At 41.7% G+C, this 8,111-nt stretch overlaps 1 long non-coding RNA gene across 1 annotated transcript; it reads right to left on the minus strand.

The window, feature by feature from the left end:
• Positions 1 to 3,950: 3,950 nt before the first annotated feature.
• LOC138945364 (uncharacterized) lies at positions 3,951 to 5,202 on the minus strand. Its single transcript, XR_011448977.1, has 2 exons — positions 4,895 to 5,202; positions 3,951 to 4,611 (listed from the first exon to the last, which is right to left on the minus strand). It is a non-coding gene; the product is annotated as an uncharacterized lncRNA (long non-coding RNA).
• Positions 5,203 to 8,111: the final 2,909 nt, after the last annotated feature.

Raw genomic sequence — 8,111 nt, forward strand, 5'->3', positions numbered from 1 at the left:
ACAACGCATGAAACTGTTTCATGAGTTCAGAGTTGAACTGCGAACCCTGATCAGACAAAATCTCTTTTGGAAAACCCAACCTTGCGAAGATGGACAAAAGAGCTTCAGCCACAGCTACTGACGTGATTTCCTTCATAGGAACAGCCTCCGGAAATCTTGTAGCCAAATCAATCAAGGTTAGAATGTATCTATGGCCTTCTTCAGAGGGTGGAGAAAGTGGACCCACAAGGTCAATGGCAACTCTCTCAAACGGAGTTGATATCTGTGGCATGGTCACCAGTGGGACAGGGTACACCTTCCCTTTCGACACTGTCTTCTGACAAATATCACAGCTTTTCACATACCTAGTTACGTCAGCCGAAACACCTGGCCAGAAAAACTTGGCAAGAATTCTCGTCAACGTTCTCCGAATGCCACAATGTCCCGCCAGTAACTGGTCATGTGCAGTCACCATCACAGATGAACGTAAGTTCTCTGGAACCACCACCTGACAAAAAACTTTGTCTTTAGCTTGGTATTGCCTGTACAAAATACCATTTTCTTTGTAGAAAGAATATGTCGCCGTTCCTACAGACTTCAATTCTCCACTCACTGCAAGTGAGAAACAACCCTTTAGACTGCAATCTTCAGTCTGGAACCGAATGAGTTCATCACGTGACACAGCCATATCCTCAATTACCTCTACCAAAGGCTTCTGAGGGAGATCTCGTCTCTTTGCCTGCGCTCGAGTAGTCACAGCTGCGACCCTCTCAAGAATAGGAGAACACTCTGTCACCTTTTCCGCAATTCCCGGAATGTTCCCTATGATCAAGTCTGCGACAGGATCCTCCAGAACACAGCAAAGCAACTCTCCTGAATAGTAAGAGGACTGAACCATCACTTTCGCTTGGCGATATGTATGTATCTCTCCGCCAAACGTCTTACAGGCGACGCTTCCACCCACAAACTGGTCCTTTGCCACTAACCGACTGCGCACTCCACAAATCGTAGCACCCGTGTCACGGAGTACCGAACACGCAACGTTGTTGACACAACCGTGATCAAGATTCAGACTTCCTACAGCCTGAGTAACCGAACACCCAATGTCTGCGACAACAGCATTTCCTGACTCGACCCGCTTGTATAAACCTGAATCAATCAGATACTTCGGACAAGACCTCCTGTCATGGCCACCATTCCCACAAATCAGACAAGGGTCCTGAGGGTGTGTCCGTAGGGGACACTGAACTGCCCAATGTCCTTTTTTATAACAGTACAGACAAGTATCTCCGCTCCGGGAAATACCACCTCTGCGACCACCAGTACGACTGCGTCTATCTCCACGAGGATAGTATGTATCACCTTGTGACTGTGCCTGAGCATCAGACGTACCTCTGCCATAGCTCCAGTTACCTTGTCTACGACCAGCAAAACTGGAACCAAACCTTCGAGACTGCGGACCACTTCTACGATTATTGCTTTGTGAAAAAGCAGCTGCAGCGTACTCTTCGTGACTACACGAACCTGCAGAAAAAATGGTTGGTCCCGACTTTCGTGACAAGTTTTTCCCAGGTCTCGCTAACCGATAGCTTTCGGCAGCTTTGACCATTTCATCCAAAGTAACTAGACCTCGTTCTCGAATGAAAGTTGCTAAGTCAGCTGACACGCTTTCAAGGAATTGTTCTCCCAGAATCAAGTTCACTAGACCATCAACATCTGTGGTTATGTCAGACAGCGCAACCCAACGATCAAACAATCGTCGTAACTCAATCCCAAAAGTTTGGAACGGTTCCTTTTCACTTGGACGGATATTTCGGAGCTTTTGTCTAAATGTCTCAGACGTGCACTGAAATTTCTTCAGCAAGTTTTCTTTCAAACATTGGTATGTTAGTTCACCAGCAGCAGCAAGGCTATGGTATAGGTTTAATGCATTGCCCTCTAAAAGAGCAGACAAGTACGTGATCCATCTTGTCTCTTCCCATCCCAGAGATTTTGCATGAGTTTCAAATCGGAACAAGTATGAGTCTATATCATCTTGCTGTTCCCTGAATGCAGGGAGCCTGGGGTAAACAGGGCGAGCACCAACATTAGTGTGAGAATCCCGACCATTTTGCGGTGTACGCGACCCAGCACTAAGTTCAGCCTGCCTAATCTCTAGTTCTCTTTGTTTCAACTGGTGTTCTCTATCTTTTTCTCTTTCTCTTTCTTCCCTTTCTTTTTCTTTTTGTCTCTCTTCCCTTTCCAATTCTTTTTGTCTTCGACTTTCTTCAATTTGTGCATCTTCCCTTTCTTTTTGTCTATCTGATTCTTTTTGTCTTCGACTTTCTTCAATTTGTAATGCTTTTTGTCTTTCTTCCCTTTCTTTTTCTTTTTGTCTCTCTTCCATTTCCAATTCTTTTTGTCTTTCATCTTTTTCTCGTTTTCTCTCCAAACGATCAAAACTCTCTTTCACGTATTTCTCACGTTTCTCTGCAGCCAGACCCAAAGTCTCTGCCTGTTTTACAAACTTATCAAACAACGCATCATAATCATCATCGCTCTCCATTGTGTAAGTCTTGAACTTTCAAAATCACACCAAAATATGTCCAAGTTTAGAGAAAAGTTTTGAAAAAGTTTCAAAGATTAATGCAAGTTCAAGCAATCTACTTGAAATCTGTCAAGTACCACAAAAAATCTTTCACCAGATACAATAGTCAACACAAGACTATATCCAAACACGTTTTGGCGTAAATCTCACGCAAAAATATCCAACAGTTTTAATGAAAGTCAAATATTCAGTCAATGAAGTCAAAACGAATCTTCAAACATATATACAAGTACAAACAAAACAACAACCCCAAACCACAAATAGGAGGAAAAATTCAAAGTTCAAAAATGCAACACAAGTAAAGACTTAAGACTAATCAACAAACTAAGTACTAAATCAGAAAATCAAAGCCAAAATAAGTCAAGTCCAACTAAAGAAAACGCAGTTGGAAGCAAAATAAAACGAAGTTCCAACAAAAATTTATGAAGTGAAACACTCCATATAAAACTAAAACTAATTTAAAGTTGTAAATAGTAGCTTAAAATAACTGTATATACAACTACTAATGAGATTAACTTAATTTAGATCAACAAGACAACAAAAAATGTAGTTGGAGGCAAATACAACAAATTCCAAAAAAAACAAACAATTTTTAAAGTGACCCAATCACTCCAACAGCAGACTAAATTAAACCACAAAAAAAAATTCAAAGTATTCAATCAACTACCATAGCAAATAACAAATCAAAAATAAACTAAAACTTCAACTAATTAAAGTCTATATCAAAATATCACAACTAATTACCTTAATTATTTACAACAAACTTACAAAATCAACAAAACTAATCCCACAAAATCAATACCTAATCAATCACATTAACAAAACAAAAAAAAAATTCAAAATCAAATTAGAAAATTTCAAAGTCAAAAAGAACAAAATTAATCAAAGTTAAACAACTTTACAAAGGCAAAGGGCAATAAACAACAGATAGATCCCTATTCCAAAGCAGAAAGAAAAAAAAAATTTTACCAAATATTTTACAAAATTGAAAACACAGAAAAGAGCAAGGAAAAAGAAATGAAAGACCCCACAGGAAGAAAAATGAAGCTATTCCCTCAGTGCTTAGAACTGTACAGTAAGCACTACCGTAAAACTGGAGACGGTAACAATACAAAACAAGACATGAACGACACAACTATTCAATCCGAAAAATCTCTGTCTGCGTGACCTACTGCCAAAAATTCTAAAAAAAACCCAACACAGGGGACAAAATTAAGTTTAGCAAAGCAGGGAAACAACTATAAATTTTAACTAACACAGAGTAATCGGGGTCACCAAATGTTACGACTGGAATTTCCGTGTGTATGTCTGTATGTATGTATATCTACTCCTATCAAAAGTTGTGCGTGCTACTCTCTGTTTACTAATTAACTGTTCTTTACACACACACACACACACACACATTCCAACCAGGCACAAAGACAATAACACACTTACGGCCCTTTGCCTCTGTACCTCTATTAGAATGTTCAATCACAACATAAACATATTATTCTACATCCATTCTACAGATCACTTTCGCTCAACATGAAAGTTCTAGTTCTGGTAACACACAGAAATCTAACTGCACAAAATTACATACATGTTATTATGTCATGCAATCTACAGTTCACGTGCACACACATATAACACTTTAAGCTTTGTTCCGTGAAAGCCCGTCTGTCTCAAAACACACGAAGTCATTGTCTCCAACAATACTTCTGTTACTATTCACTTCTGTTATACACAGATGACAAACCCCACGACGCTCGACGTCTCGTGGTTATTCACTCGGGAAACGTATCTCTGTACAGCTATCACGCTGGTTAAATTCTCTCAGTCGTACTCACAATATACAGTGGCACGCACTGCTTCACCCCACCCACACAACTGTCTCGTGTGGTGGAATGGGACGGGGTTCCCGTTTCGCAGCGCTTCACGCTGTCTTCCCCTCCAGCATTCCCACAGCTCACGGCTGGAGCGTGAGGGTAGAACCTCCCGTCTCGTTCCCCTTCCGCGACCGCTCTCGGCCCGGGATACTTCCGCGACCCACTCGGCCCGGGATGCTAAAAAACACAAGTTTAAACTACCATAAGTCTCCATACTTGAATAAACTTTTATAACATTCTTTATCACTACCGGCAACTATCTTATGCGGTTACAGTATATACACCCGCTAACTCATAGCGACTTCATTTCCGAAAAACATGTAAACATTCCTTTTTCAACAATGGCTGACAACCGCGCACGTTTTCCAGCTAATTCACACATGACTCTCCCGGTCATTTCTCAAGTCAATATTTCCGAGCAAAATAATATCTCCGAGTAAAATATCAATTCAATAAATACCTGTAAACACAGCAGTCGAATCTACCGATTCAATACCGCGGCACGAGTCCCCAAACGACCTCTAGCGCCCGGTGAGAAACTTTACAATCAGGAGACACCTCTTCTCCTGTCGATAGTCTGCAAAGCTCTGAGGCTGTATTATCTTTACAACGCCACCTCAGTCAATACTCTTCTCTGATTGGTCACCGACACTACTGCACTGCGTCAGTGACGTATCACCGTACGGTGTCCACTCAAAGTTCGTGGCCCATGAAACTTTGTACACCTGAGTCACATAACTCCAATATACACTATGTGCAAATCCGTTTGTCACACTCTCTCTCTCTCTCTCTCTCTCTCTCTCTCTCTCTCTCTCTCTTCTCTCTCTCTCCATCTCTCTCCCTCCCTCTTTCTCTCTCTCTCTCTCACTCTCCCCCTCTCTCCCCCTCCCTCCCTCCCTCTCTCCCTCCCTATCTCTTACTCGCAAACACCATAAATATTATATTATGTATTCCCAAACGGATTTTTGTTTTGATGTACAATTTTCATTCAATTTTCTTTTCATGTTTGCAAGCTTTTCATTTAAACTGTACAATAGCCGCCATTTATATTATATGTAATTTTCTAGAAATAGTGAACACCACTATAAGCATTATGCTTGTTGTTGTTTACTCAATATGCGTTTTTTGTAAATAATGCACAAACGTTAAATAAAACAGTTTAAACCAATAATGTTTATTGATGTAGTTGTTCTCTTTCCACATTCATTCTCTGAGTGTTGCACGGCAGAAACATAACAGTCGGTAAGATCGTTGCAATTCTACCCCAATCGAGAACCTGACATTGCATTTTTGACGCCTCCAATGTTATTTCAACAAGCAACCAAGCAACAAATACCAAATCCGTTACCTTTCACTGCCCACCAACCCACACAATCGCCAGGCTTTGGAACATCGTACAGACATGATCCCAGGAACAAAGAAAACTAGCTCGCCTGGCCACTTTGACGAAAATGTGACCCTCCACCACGGAATGTATGAGTCGCATGTCACCTTTGCATGATTTTTATATTTTAACATTTGCTTAGAGAGCTTTTAATGCTCTATCCAGTGGTATTTTAGAAAAGAGCGAAAACTGTTCGAGTTATAAGCCTGTGACTAAGGTGTCCCTCACACTAATACCTGACACCCCCGGACGTGTCACAGTATTAGGCCTAGTGCAGAACCGCGCTAGGTGACGTCCGACTCATTCCGTGGTGGAGGGTCACAAATGGGAAACTAAGGAACTAAAAACATCCTAGATATTCATTGGATTGTGGCTTTTGATTTGTGATTTATAATCTTCACCCGTATGCGAAACCTAGGCGGTGTTTGATTTCAAGGTAAGTAATTTTGAGGATTTGATGTTTTCTTTACAGCGGGGGTTATGTACCTTACCCTTTTTCTCGGAATTTCGGAGCGCTAGTTTCTCTCCCTTGCATTTGCAGCGTGTCCGTTCCAAGGGACATTATTTTGAAGGCTTGAATTTTTCTTCAGAGCGGAGTTGTATACCTTACTTCCTTCGAATATATACATGTGTGTGTGTGTGTGTGTGTATGTGTGTGTGTGTTTGTGTGTGTGTGTGTGTGTGTGTGTGTGTGTGTGTGTGCATGTGTGTGTGTGTGTGTCAGTGTGTGTGTGTGTCAGTGTGTGTGTGTGTGTGTGTGTGTGTGTGTGTGTGTGTGTGTGTGTTTTATAAAGTATATTAAAAGATAGCGTCTCTCGTAAACAGACTCACACGGACACAGACATCCACCCACCAGCCTACCAACCGACAGACAGACAAACAGACTCACAGACAGACACAGACACCTCGCCACCCCCATTAACCCCGCCCTCCAATAACACACCCCCTAACCCCGCTTGCCTTCTCTGGTCTGCGTTTGTTTTTTGTATGGTCAAAACATGGCAACCGGCTGCATTCATATAGCCATGCATGCATGCGCTTTATACTCAACCGTGGGAATCCCCATAGGCGCTTGTGACAGGTAATGTATTCCGTATTTCTTGCGTGAAGGGAATTGACCAACCTTATATTCAACAATTTTGACCGACCGACCGATCGTTTGAACGCACCAATCAATCAATCAATCAATCAGTCAGTCTGTCACTCACTCACTTACTCACACGCTCACTCACTTACTCACTCACTCACTCACCTACTCACTCGCTCAATCAATCAATCAGTATATCAATCAGTCTGTCATTCACTCACTCACTCAATCACTCAATCAATCAATCAAGATAACCTTACCATGGAACACTTCTGCAAACTGGGATCAGTGTTTTTTTCCTTTCAAAATGGAGGGTATTTAAAGGCCCACCCCGTCTCGTGAAAACAGTTCGTCACACCGTCCACGATTTGGCGAGGCTTTAACAAGGCATACAACCATATCACTCCACTTGGTCACATACCAAAATTCAACACCCTGACTGATTTGTGTGGTGAGTTTGATTTTTTTTATGAATTAATTTACGACAATGGCACAAGTGCCTTTTCAAAAGTAAATCTTAATACCACTAAGCACAGAGTAAATGTTAAGGGGCTTATTGTCCGTCAGGTCTTAATTGCCGAAATTGGACATGAATTGGTTTATACGATTCGAGTTTTACGCCCTCACGGCTTTTTGATGTTTGCGTGATTAGGTGGTATCACTTATGGTAGAATGACCAAGATCTTTAACGTGCCAATGTGGTGACACAGGGGTGGGAGATGGATACCGTCTCTGGGTCTGCACATAAAGTTGACCCGTGTCCGTCCCGGCCCGGATTCGAACCAGCAACCTCTCGATCACAAGTCCAGTGCTCTACCACCTGAGCTACCCGGGCCCCCCATGTGTGAATGTGTAAGTGGAGCGTATAAGAATGTGTAAGTGGAGCGTGGTCGAATGTCCATGTGTGAATGGGTAAGTTGAGCGTATAAGAATGTCCATGTGTGCGATGTGTAAGTGAGACATGGATGTGTTCATGACTGAATGCGTAAGCACAATGCAAGGAATGGCCAGAAAGGTATGTGGGAGGTGTGTTTATAACCTGCCCTGTTATAATTATAGTGCTATATGTCTTATGTAAAACAATGTCCTGTTTGTATTATTGTTTTGTACCACGCCTGAATTTCTCTATGAGATAATAAAGTATTCTTATTCTTATTCTTAGAGCACCCAGACTACTCATATTTGGTATGTGTCCGAGTGGACGGA

The sequence above is a fragment of the Littorina saxatilis genome, linkage group LG13 (assembly GCF_037325665.1).
Source record: "Littorina saxatilis isolate snail1 linkage group LG13, US_GU_Lsax_2.0, whole genome shotgun sequence".
NCBI lineage: Eukaryota > Metazoa > Mollusca > Gastropoda > Littorinimorpha > Littorinidae > Littorina > Littorina saxatilis.